The sequence below is a fragment of the Protopterus annectens genome, chromosome 2.part0 (assembly GCF_019279795.1).
Source record: "Protopterus annectens isolate FY-2018-M chromosome 2.part0, PAN1.0, whole genome shotgun sequence".
Lineage (NCBI taxonomy): Eukaryota > Metazoa > Chordata > Ceratodontiformes > Protopteridae > Protopterus > Protopterus annectens.
Window position 1 is genome coordinate 1,946,247,935 of NC_056728.1, and position 12,839 is coordinate 1,946,260,773.

The window sequence follows — 12,839 nt, forward strand, 5'->3', positions numbered from 1 at the left end:
GGCTAAGTATCTTACCACTACTGATCTTATCAAGAGTTACTGGCAGGTGCCCTTGACTCCTAGTGCTAGATGAGTTCACAAAGATGTCCTTTGGGATGAAAAATGCCCCAGTGACTTTCCAGAGGCTGGTAGATCATATCCTAGCAGGAGCAGGAGATTTTGCCCGTGTTTATATAGATGATATTGCCATCTACAGCCATTCCTGGCAAGAGCACCTTCAACATGTCAGGGAGGTGCTGGGCAAACTACAGAGGGAAGGTTTGACCATTAAGCCCAGCAAATGTCAGGTGGGTATGGAAGAGGTCTCCTACCAGGAACCCAGAGTAGGGAGAGGTAAGATCAAAACAGAACCTGCCAAAGTGGAAGCCATTCAGGCATTGCCTGCACCTGTTACCAAAAAGCAAGTGAGGGCATTTTTAGGGAAAGCAGGGTACTACAGAAGGTTTGCCCCAGTTATAGTACCATATCTGCTCCCTTCACAGACCTGACAAGGAAAAACAGGCCAAATAAGGTAGTGTGGACCACAGCATGTGAGCAGGCATTCCAGAAGCTTAAAGAAGCTTTGGGAGGACCCCCTGTGTTAGCCAGTCCAGACTACAGCAAAGAATTTGTTGTGCAGGTGGATGCTTCGAACCATGGGGATGGAGCTGTACTTAGCCAGATTTCTTCAGAGAGAGAAGAGCACCCAGGGGTTTATCTCAGTCATAGGCTCCAATCCTGGGAGGAATGCTATGCAGCTGTAGAAAAGGAATGTCTAGCCATAGTGTAGGTACTACAGGAACTTCAGCCTTATCTGTATGGAAGAAAATTCACTGTAGTTACAGATTACAATCCCCTAACATGGTTACATCAAGCCAGCCAGCAAAGTGCCAAGTTACTAAGGTGGAGCCTATGGTTGCAAGCATATGATATGTCAGTGCAGCACTGCAGCAGGATTAGCAATGCCAACACAGATGGCTTCTCAAGACAGGGATGGGTAAGGTATACCTAGATAGACCCTCTCAAGCAACATTTCTCAAAGGTCACTTGAAAAACTAGCTTGAGTTCTCGGGGGGGGGTGATAAACTGAGAGGCTGCCAGCCCAGCTAGATAGAATTTTGTAAATAATTCTATGTCATTTGTAAATATTAATATGATCCACAGGCTTGTTTCACAAATGTAAGAAAACTGTGTTATGTGCTGAGCTTCAAGATAGCAACCACAGTGCACCCTGCTGGAAGAAAGCAGAAATGTGCATAAACTCTATGCCTATGTAATGTATGTTTTATGGTAGAAATTGGGATATACAGAGTTAACTTGCAAACTCTAAGAAAATAAGCTGATAAGTAAAGAATTTTATGTCTGTGTTATCTGAAGCTGCGAGACAGGAAGTCTGGGCTAGGAGCTTCTTTCTATTGTCTTAAGACAGAGATAATTACTAGGTTTCACATGTAAAGTGTCATTTATTGCTCTGTGACTTTCTGGCAGCTGCTGATCACAAAGAAATGTTAAATTTTAAGTTCTGTGAGTCTGGGAACTTGAGCAGAGGCGACAAGAATGATGTAATCTGAAATGACTCGGCAGTAATGTATACTATCATTTTAAAAACTATCTCAGAATGAAAGAAGGTGCATTTTGTATTTGTTTCTGAACCTGAACACATCATCTCACCAGCACTTGCTTTGCTCTGTAAGTAAGACTTATATCTTGTTATTTCTCTTAGAGACAGATAGGAATATAACCAGATTAGTGCAGATGTTTTCTATATTTATGTGACACTGTCCTTCAATGTTGTTTTAAAGTACTTCCTGTGATTTCTGAATTCTCTATTGTCCCTGTGTTGAGTCAATGAGTATTGTCTTGTGCTTTTATTATTTATTATTAAATATTTCTAAACCTCTTAACTGTGGCTGTCTTGTGTAGAGATATTTAAGCTGTTAAGAGTACTTGAATGTATTTGCTGATACTGTACAACCCACTCCAATAGACGTCAAGTCTCAGTCAGAATTGCTATTTGGATAACAGTAACATTACACAGTAGAACTGGGCATGCTTTGGTGAGAACCTTTATAGTAGCTGATAGTAGTGGTTGGTGGCAGTCGGTACTACCTTATAGTTTGGGCAGAAGGAGGCATAGCTAGTGAACCTGTGCCAGCCTTCCTCAGGAGTGTCTGTGTGTTTGTATATAAATCAGATCTCAAAGAGTGTGTGTGTGTCAGCTACTTGGTCAGGGACACAAAGCACTGGCTGGATAGAAAGGGTGCTGGAGGTTTTGGCTTGACCACTTGGTTGAGATCATAACCCTATAACTGTGCTAGTGGGGAGTCTTATTGGGGATCTGGAGAGAGAGAGGGAGAAACCAGCCCCAGACTGACTGTGATCTCTGTGTGCTCTTAAGGGAAATTGTACTATACTGTGTGTGTACTTGTTATCCTCCCAATGTGCATGTCCTTTACTGGTGTTAGTGGTGAAGATTGAGGCCTCTTGATTACTGGGCCAATGCATGGGTGTCATATGCTATATCAGATATATCACTACATAGATATCATACTATATGAATCATGTTTAAGAATCAAAAATGCTATCCAAATGCTTTTAAGATTACTTATTCTGCAATAAAAAACATCTGCCTGTCACCATCAAATGAAGTTTGTGACAAGCCAATTTATCCAGGCCCCTTTTTTTGGAGAGGGGGATTAGAATAGGTAAAATGGTGGGTGGGTTGAGTGTATAAAGGGATGAGGGTTAAGTATAGTATGTAGTTAAGTCAGCTTAGCTTTGGGAAGTAATGGTTAATTGCTGTGGGGAGTTAGGGGAAGTGAGGTAGGGTTAGGGTGGGACTTAGCTGTTATATTATTACAAGTAAGGGAAGTAGTTTCACATTTTGGTATGAGTTTGTGACCCTCCCCCCTCCCTTCCATTTTTTTGCTACAGGGAGTTATTTGGATGGATTAGGTGGTGAATGATTTGCTGAGGCGGAGAAGAGGGACAGGATTGCCCTCTCCTGTTCTCCCTATAGGTGATGGTGTTGATATTGATTTTGGGATCAAGTGAGTTGATGGATGCTGCTTGATAATAATCAAAGAGTTGTCTGGACGCTACTTATACAGAAAGGGTGAGTAGGCACGCTGCCCGATGGATAATTTAGAAAGGGTAAGTCAGTATACTGCCCTGTTGGATGATTTGCCCTGTTAAAAGGACAGGAAGAAGTTGATGTCTTCAGTTAACCTGTTACATTTATATGAATAGAGTTATATGTTTTGATGATTTAATAAAGGTCGTAAAATGTCTTTTGGTGTCAGTGTGGATTATTGGAAAAAGGGGTCGGGACAACTATAACAAAATACAGTAGATTATTTACTTACTATAAATAAAATCCAAACCACATTTTCTTACATATTACATTGTTCTATACAAACTCTAGTACCAAGAGTTTAATCTGAATTTTATATTCTTTTCCTAATGTAATTAAATTACCTTATTTTTTCGTCATCTAACTCTGATCCAAGTAATAACTGTTCATTTAAGCTATTCTGAAAAAAAAATAATTACACTAATTGTAGGCTGTTGCTGCTGCAAAATCTTCATGTCTGTCAGCCTAATGAAGGGTATTTTATGATTTGTATACATTATTTCAAATGAGTGCATTAAAGTTACTAATTTGGAAAATGATATTTTCACTTCTCTATTAAACATTTGTTACCTGGTCATGTAAGTTATAGTTTAAAGTAATACTGCATTTTTTCACACTTCATTATACAATACCAGCAATATGTTTGATTTGGGAAATCATAATGTCACACAACATTGTAGGCAGATAATGTATTGTTGAATAACACACAAGAACAAATCAATTAATTGATAATACAAGGTCCATTTAAGGACTCTGCTTTTAAACTTCATTTGTCAAGCTGCTGTACTAGTAATATTTTTGTGTACTATACAGCTGGCTTATGAATATTAATTCTTCTCTTTTATAGCAGATTCTGAGCATGCAGAATACTTTTTTATAGCAAATGTATTTGCTGTTTTAGTGACAGAGCCATAGCTAGTCCTTCAAAGACCTGACACTGCCTCCTGATCTAAAATGTAATCACCATTAAGTTGTAGAGAAAATAAACAGAAGAAAACAAAAGGATACAAAGGCAAAACAAGTGTCTCACTCATCTTTCCACACACAAAGTGCTGAAATGCCAGTATAAAAATGCATAAACATACTATGCTACCTTGCACCCAGGCTGGCTGCACCCTTTGTCCTGTTCTAGCTTTGCTTCTGCTTAGTGGGTCTGAATGATGATTTTTTTTTTTTAAATTAGTGCTGCAAGTTCAGGAGTCTAACACAAAGGCCAGGATTCAAAGACAAGTTGTGCAGTATGCAGTGTGCATTTGTTCCAGAACTGGCCGAGCACACACTGACACAGGATAAAAAAATTCATAATCCAATGTTGCGTTCTGGTGAAGTAAACTCAAATGTACCACAAAAATATAAGCAAATTACCATATAATAACAAATAATTGAAACAGAGTAGGGAAATGATGTCTTAATGTCATAGAAATATATGTGAAGTGAATAGAGTTGTACTTTATAATCTTATTTAAATGGAACTGCACAGAAGTGTTTGTCTGACTATTAAAAGGGAGAAGCAAACCAAGAATTTTGGAATTGTAAATAATGAGAATGCTGGGATTAGTAGCAGCTATTATGATGAAGCATATGGTTGTTCTAAGTACCTCTGGTTCTTAGCAGTATACAAGATGTGGCACCTGGTGCAAATGGAAACATCACCATTAGTGGGTGATATTTTATAATTTCAACAATTACTTTAGACTTGATCAGGACATCGCAACTGTCTTAGAATATATACCATTTCTAGCTCTTTTGAAGTTCCCTGTTTAAAATCCGCCTCTGAGCATTTTTTTTCTGGCTATACTACTCAGAGACAACTCCATGTGGTCCTGCTGAGTGGTCCTAGCTACAGAGAACTGAGAAAAGTGACTACTTTCCTGATTTAAGTATTTTTTCTGTTTTTTTACTTGAAATACCTTCTCTTGCTTATTTTGAACAAGCTTAAACTGTTTTATAACTGTTTGCTGCATTATATAATATCTGCACTTAAAATTATACCTGGTCGAAAATTGGTCGAAAGTTTGTTGTTTGTTTGTTTAATTTAACTGTTTAGGCTGCCCACTAAAGTGTGCTAGCCTGTGTAACTGATTTATTACTGTTTTCTGTATTTCTGTGTGCTTTCTATCTGAAAAACAAAAAAAACAAAAAAATAATCCTTGTTTTCCCGCCTCTCCTCGACTAGTTTAGACCAATTTACAGGCTTTGCTGTATTCTAGGCTGTGGTGTACTTCCTGTGTTGTCCATTACCTTACTTGGATAGAAGGAAGTTTCTTTGCTCACCAGTGGGAGTGGGGAGCTTTGAGCAGCCTATCTGTCCCTGAAGGAGTGACCTCAGCACAAGAGCTGTAGTAATTGGTTGTTTTGGACCATTTCTAGCTCTTTTGAAGTTCCCTGTTTAAAATCCGCATTTGCGCGGCTTTGCGTGATTATGCGCATAGCGCAGCACCGGTTAAACAGGGTTAAACTTTTTCTAGCTCCACCAAGTCTGCTCTTCAAATTTTCCCTCAGAAAGCTCTACTCTTAGAATACCCAGTCTACTTGTTATATTATAAGCCTAGCACTTATTCTCGAAACTTCTCTTCTAAGTAAGCACTCTCAAACTAAAGTAGCACTACATCCACCTACCACCCCTGTGAATACCCACTTCCCTTAAAGGCACAGCACTCTCTTATAATATTCTGGCATGTCGTGTGGTAGATTACTAGCATCTTCTCCTGTTCAGCTGGTTAATCTGGGAATCTTGAGACAATGCTATAATTGTCTCATGTACACAGACAACCCTCTCCTCCTCCCAACAAACACAAATACATGTGAGAGATGCAACTATATAGCCAAACTGGAGGCTGAACTCTCTCAACTCAGGACTGGCAAGACCAGACAGGAGGAGAAGGTAACCACACACACAACAAACCCAGTCACACATAGACCTACCCCAACTGTAAATCAAACACATAATAACACAAAGACATACTTGGAGGCTCTAATAAAGAACTTACCAAAACAACAGAGGCTCCCAAAGCAGACACCCAAAAATCCACCACCTCAAAACATAACACATGCAACACATACTTCAATAAATCGGTGTGTCAATAAATCACAGCCCTTAAGGCCAAACACTCTGCCTGATACACTAGTGATAGGTGACTCTATAGTCAGACACACTGACATTCCACTTACCAGGCTGAACAAGAAGAGGGTAACGGTAAGCTGCCTATCGGGGGCTAGGATCCGCCATATAACACATGCACTCAGGTCACTCAAGAGCACGTACAAATATGACTCCACCATTGTCCATGCCGGTGTGAATGACCTGAGACGTACTTCCCTGGACTACATAAAAAGAGACATAGAGGAGCTCTCTGATTATGTAGCCCAGGCTGGTATGACCCTGACCCTGAGCAGCATCTTGCCCTCACCAAGAATGATGCCACAATACAAAGACAAGATGATCAGCTTTAATAATTGGCTCAATTACTGGTGTCATTCTCAGGGGATCCAATGTCTGTCTGCTTGGGATGACATGCTGGACAAGCCACGCTGCTTTGCAAGGGACGGCTTGCACCTGTCACCACTGGTCTTCCGGATATTGGCTAAGGCTCTTGCCACCCCTATAATGCCATTTTTAGGCAAGGCTCAAAAGACGAACCCACCTCCTTAGAAAACAAAAATGGAAAAACATTAAGGGTAATGCTGCTCAATGCCAGAAGTCTAAATCTCAAGATGCAGGCTCTCGAAGCACTCCTCAGTATGGAGAACATCGATGTCTGTGCAGTAACTGAAACCTGGTTCAATGCTCCTGAGAGCACCCCAGTATTACCAGGCTTTACCTTGTATCATGCTTTTTGGCCCCAAAACCCAGGCCGAACCACAAAGGGAGGGGGAGTGTCCATATTCATCAAGGATACCCACACCTCCAGGTTAGTGGCAACTCATGAAGCATCGGAGACCATCCAGGTGCAACTAACCATAGGCAAAACTGCTATACAACTGGTTTCATGTTGCAGACCACCCTCCCAATCTCAAGAACCCCATTCAGCCTTCCTGAAGACATTGGAAGATATGAATGTCTCACCAAATACCATCATATTGAGAGACTTCAACTACCCTAACATAGACTGGGTGCACTATTCTAGCCCTAACACCCTAGCCCAAAGGTTCCTGGAATTCATAAACTCAAATGCAATGGAACAGCTAGTCACCTCTCCCACAAGGGGGGATAATATACTAGACCTGATCATCACAAACACAGGGACAAAATGCTCCACACCGGAAGTATTCCCCTCACTAGTGAGATCTGACCACAAACTAATCGCCCTGGATATACATATTCCACCTCCACCCCCAGCACAAACGACTGTGGTGAAAAACTTCTCAAAAGCCGACTTTATACTTCTTAAGACTGAGATGGTATCATTTAAGCCCACTGGACCAATGGAAACCACATCCCACAATGCTGAATCCTACACAAATGCTTTCTATGGACATCTCCAAGAATGCACGGATCGTGCAATCCCAAATAAAACCAAGACCCTCTACACCAAGGGAAAGCGTCCTGTCTGGTGGACCCCAGCCATAAACAAATTGTATAACAAAAGAAGGAAGCTAATGCAAGACAGAGCAAAATCCCATAAAGGGAAGGCATCTCTGATCAGCACTAGTAGAAAGCTACGTTCTCTCATAAAAACATCCAAGGCCAACTTTGAGAGAAAAATCGCCAAGGACACTAAAGATAACCACAAGGCATTCTTCAGTTATGTTAGAAACCTAGGCGGAAACCCTCAGATATGCTCAGAGTTAGTACACAACGACAAAAAATTGACCGAACCTACAGATATTGCCAACATTCTGGCAGACAGGTTCAGTGCAAATTTCTCCCCTCCCTCACCCCCAAAAGAAGAAATACGTATCCCAACTGAATGTAACCTCTCTGTCATCTCAGATGTCCAGGTGAGAGCCACCCTCAGCAAAGCAAAAAACACAGCATCAATGGGACCTGATGGTATCCCCCGCTGCATGATACGTGAACTCCAAGAGGAGCTAAACCCGCATATAAAAATGCTATTTAACCTTAGCCTTACTACAGGATATGTACCTGAACACTGGCGTACAGCAACAGTGGTCCCACTCCACAAAGGAGGCTTCGCTACAGACCCTGGGAACTACCGCCCCATAAGCTTAACCAGCCTGGTCTGCAAAGCTATGGAAAGAATCATTATGGAACTCATAAACAACGACATTGGGGACCTACAGACACTTGATCCCACCCAGTTTGGCTTTGTAAAGGGCAGATCCTGCCTTTTGAACCTGGATGACTTTTTTGAAACAGTCACTAGAGCCATTGATGAGGGCAAAGCAGTCCATACAGCCTACCTGGACTTGGCTAAAGCCTTCGACACAATACCCCACTCAGGCATCATAAACAAGCTAAACAGCTTAAATGTAAATCCATATGTCACAAGATGGGTTGCAAACTGGCTAAAGAACAGAACCCATAAAGTCAAAATTGCAGGAGCCATGTCAGACTCAAAGCCAGTCACAAGTGGTGTCCCACAGGGCTCTGTCCTGGGACCCCCCTTATTCGGCATTTACTTCTCAGATGTGAAAGCAAACATGGGAGGGTTGTGGCTGACAAAGTTCGCAGACAACTGCAAACTAGGCGCCATAGTCGATACACCAGCTGACACATACATCCTACAGAAAGGCCTCACCAAAACGGACTACTGGTGTCGGAATCATGGCCTTAAATTGAATGCCAAGAAATGTATAGTCATCCCCTTTGGGAAAAACAAAGTACCCACAAATTATCACATAGACAGTAACCCACTGAGTACGGAAAAAGTAATCAGAGACCTGGGGACCCAAGTCGATAGTGACCTCTCATTTGACACCCACGTTGCCAAAGTGGTTAGAAAGACTTTCTACCTTGCCCACCTTATCATGAAGGGGTTCACATCCAGATCAAAGGAGGTCATTGTACCCCTATACTCAGGCCCATGATTGAGTACAATGCCCCATTTGGTATGTACCTCACCCAGCACTTACAACAGCTGGAGAGACCCCAGAAGTACCTCACCAAGAGGATCAAGGGTCTCCAACATATGTCATATGCTGCCAGGCTAAAGAAACTCCAGCTCTATTCAGTAGCATACCGCTTGCTCAGAGGTGATCTGTGCCTGACGTTCAAGTCCATGTCCAACCAGGAATTGATGGACATGCTCCACCTCAAAAAATCCAAATCCATTAGAACCACGAGAGCTAAAGATTTAAACCTCAGCACAAATATGAATAGAACATGCTGGAGGGACAGATTCATAACTCAGAGGCTTCCCACACCCTGGAACAGAATCCCAGTTCATGTTAGGCAGAGCCCCTCACTGACTCTCTTCAAGAGAAATCTTGACGAGTGGATGGGAGATCGTAGGTTTACCCCAGGGGTCATCCCTGTGTCACTACTAGACAGAGGCACAGTAAACTAATTTTAATAAGTAAAGGGGTCTTCAATGTGTCACTACTAGACAAAGGCACAGTATTAAAACAACTGCTAAAACTACAAAGATCCTGATGGAATCGAAAAACTTGTGAAAAAAACACCGTCCACAGCAGTAAACCACACTCAAGGAATCCACAAAGCCAGATGTACGTTTTAAGCGCTTTCTTTCACTCTTTAATTTACTCGTGAACTTCTTCAGAAAAACCGGGAGATCTCCCCAACTCCTGTTTTATACCAAATTACAGGAAGTGATGTAAACATGAGTATTATCAAGATTTATAACAGCAAAACAATTTTTTAAAAAAATATTATGTATATACACGTGTATGTATACAGACTAGTGCCATAAATCAAAGTTAATGTGACATTCCAGCTTATATACATTAGTTATACATCAATACTTAAAAATGCTTGATTTTAAATATTTCATATATAAAAAAAATATATAAAAAAATATATATATATGTATATATATATATATATATATATATATATATATATATATATATATTCATTTTTCTTGATGTTGTTAAAAAAGTATTACTAACATACTTTATATAAAAAAATGAGTAGATTAAATATATGCTTTTTAAATAAATCTAAATTTGATAGTATAATGATGCTATCCTACTTCATCTTTATATTAAACGAATATGTTATACAAGTGTATAATTGTATAAATACATTATATAAAATAAATTAAATCAATTGTATATCCAACTATATACTAAAAAATATTAGATCATTGACCCACCAATACACACCAATACCAAAGATCTTTATTATGAACTACTTTTGTTACACGATTTTTTATCTTTATTGTTATTATTTGATATTAATATGTCAAAAAACATTTTATATTTATAACTTCATTTAATCCAGGTGGTTCATCTGCTCCTAAACACAACTGCCAAATTGTTTCTTTTTGTTCTAGTCTATTGTTTGTGTCCCCAATTAACAATCCCTTCTCAACAGAATCTAGAACAAAAAATTCAAATTTTTTGAAATCTACACATACCTGAGAGTGTTTGGCTAGAGAATTATTCTTGTCCTTATTTTTGATTGCTAAATTGTGCTCATATATCCTGCGATGTAAGACTCTCTTTGTCTTACCTATGTAATAATTGTCACATGTTACACAGGTAGCTATATACACTACATTGTCACTGTGACAGTTATAGTATTTGTGCGCCCAAAATGTTTTATTCAAATGCTTCAGAGTCACAAAAGAAGTATTACTAATATAGCGGCATTGCCTGCAATCCTTGCATGCAAAAGTCCCTTTCTTTTTACTAATATTTCTTGTAGATGTTTTTCTTGAATTATTATTATTTTCCAAAATCTTTTTGATGTTTGTGACTCTTTGGTATGTAAAATTTGGTCTAATCCCCACACAGGACACAAGTTCCCTATTGCCAAGAATTATTCTCCAATTTTTCTCTATTATATCTCTGATTAATGCCATTTCATTGGATATAGGTAAAGGAAATGCTGTCAAAAAATCATTTCCATCTCTTTTTTCTGTCTGTCCTGCTAAAGTTTCTCTCAACATTCCACTACCAGTAATGGTCAATATTGGTTTAGCTACACTATTTCTAAGTTTTCCTACCTCTTTTTCAAGCACTTTTATCCAATGCTTGTTGTACCCTCTTTGCAAAAATAATTTTCTTAACAGCAATAGTTCTTCTCTATAAATTTTGTCCTCTGACGTCAACCTACTCAGTCTAATCATCTGACCTTTAACTACATTTTTCTTCATGTGTTTTGGATGAAGGCTATCCTTGTGTAAATATTGGTTAGTGAAACATGGTTTTCTGTAAATTTTACTATGCAAATTACTATTAGAACAATCAATATATAGGCTAATGTCAAGGAAGTCAATAGACCTTCCAAACCCACTTGACTTAAAATACAAGAAATCTGTTGTTTTATTTAAATCATCCACCATTTTGTCAAATTCCAACTTATTCCCTATCCACAGAAAAAACAAATCGTCTATGTATCTACCATAGAAGATTGCCTTACCAAATTGTGGATGCTTTTTCAAATATTCTTGCTCCCAATTGGACATGACAATGTTAGCAAAAGCAGGAGCTACCCTAGCCCCCATTGCAACTCCCGATGTTTGTTTGTAAATATTGTTATTAAACTTGAAAAAATTATTGTCTAGTACCACTTCCATTAAATAACATATGGTACTAATTTTTTAATTACCTAAAGATGTTTTTTGTGTTAGGAAATTCCTAAGGTAATCAATACCTACCTCTTGATCTATGGAGGTATACAGACTCCTAACATCCAGGGTTGCAAAATTCACATCCATAAGTGGATAATTTTCTTGTTTTAACCTCTCCAATAAGTGCCAAGAATCCCTCAGGAAATATTCAGCATTTTGAGCTATTGGATTTAAAATATTATCCAACCAAGTGGAAATGTTTTCGGTCTTAGAATATTTCGCTGATACTATGGGCCTGAATGTCAGACTTCCATTTTCATACTGTAACTTAGGAATACCAAAAAAAACCCAATCTTGGTTGTTCTACCAACATATATTCATAATCTAAGTTTTCTATCTCTCCTTGACATACCATATCAAATAATAAAGTATTCACCTTCCTATAACTATTTAAAATGTAGTCTGTACTGACCTGGGTATAACTGTTGTTATCACTAAGCAGGGATGTAATAGCATTATCGTAGTCTATTTTATTCATGACCATGATTTTTCCACCCTTATCAGCCTTCATAACCCTGATGTCAGTATTATGTGATAAATCAAACAATGCTTCAGACTCCATTGCTGTTAGATTATTATGTACATCTTCTACTTTCATATCCCTAAATTCTTTTTCACAGATTTTTTGAAAAACATAGAGTGTGTTCACTAATGAAGGGTTATAGGTACTTGGTTTTCTTAGTGTTTTAGACTGTATAGTGTTAGCTATATGAACATCCTTTAAAATATACTTCAAGTTCAATTTACGCATGAACAGTCTAAAATCCACAAGCAATTTGAATTTTTTGTTCTAGATTCTGTTGAGAAGGGATTGTTAATTGGGGACACAAACAATAGACTAGAACAAAAAGAAACAATTTGGCAGTTGTGTTTAGGAGCAGATGAACCACCTGGATTAAATGAAGTTATAAATATAAAATGTTTTTTGACATATTAATATCAAATAATAACAATAAATATAAAAAACCGTGTAACAAAAGTAGTTCATAATAAAGATCTTTGGTATT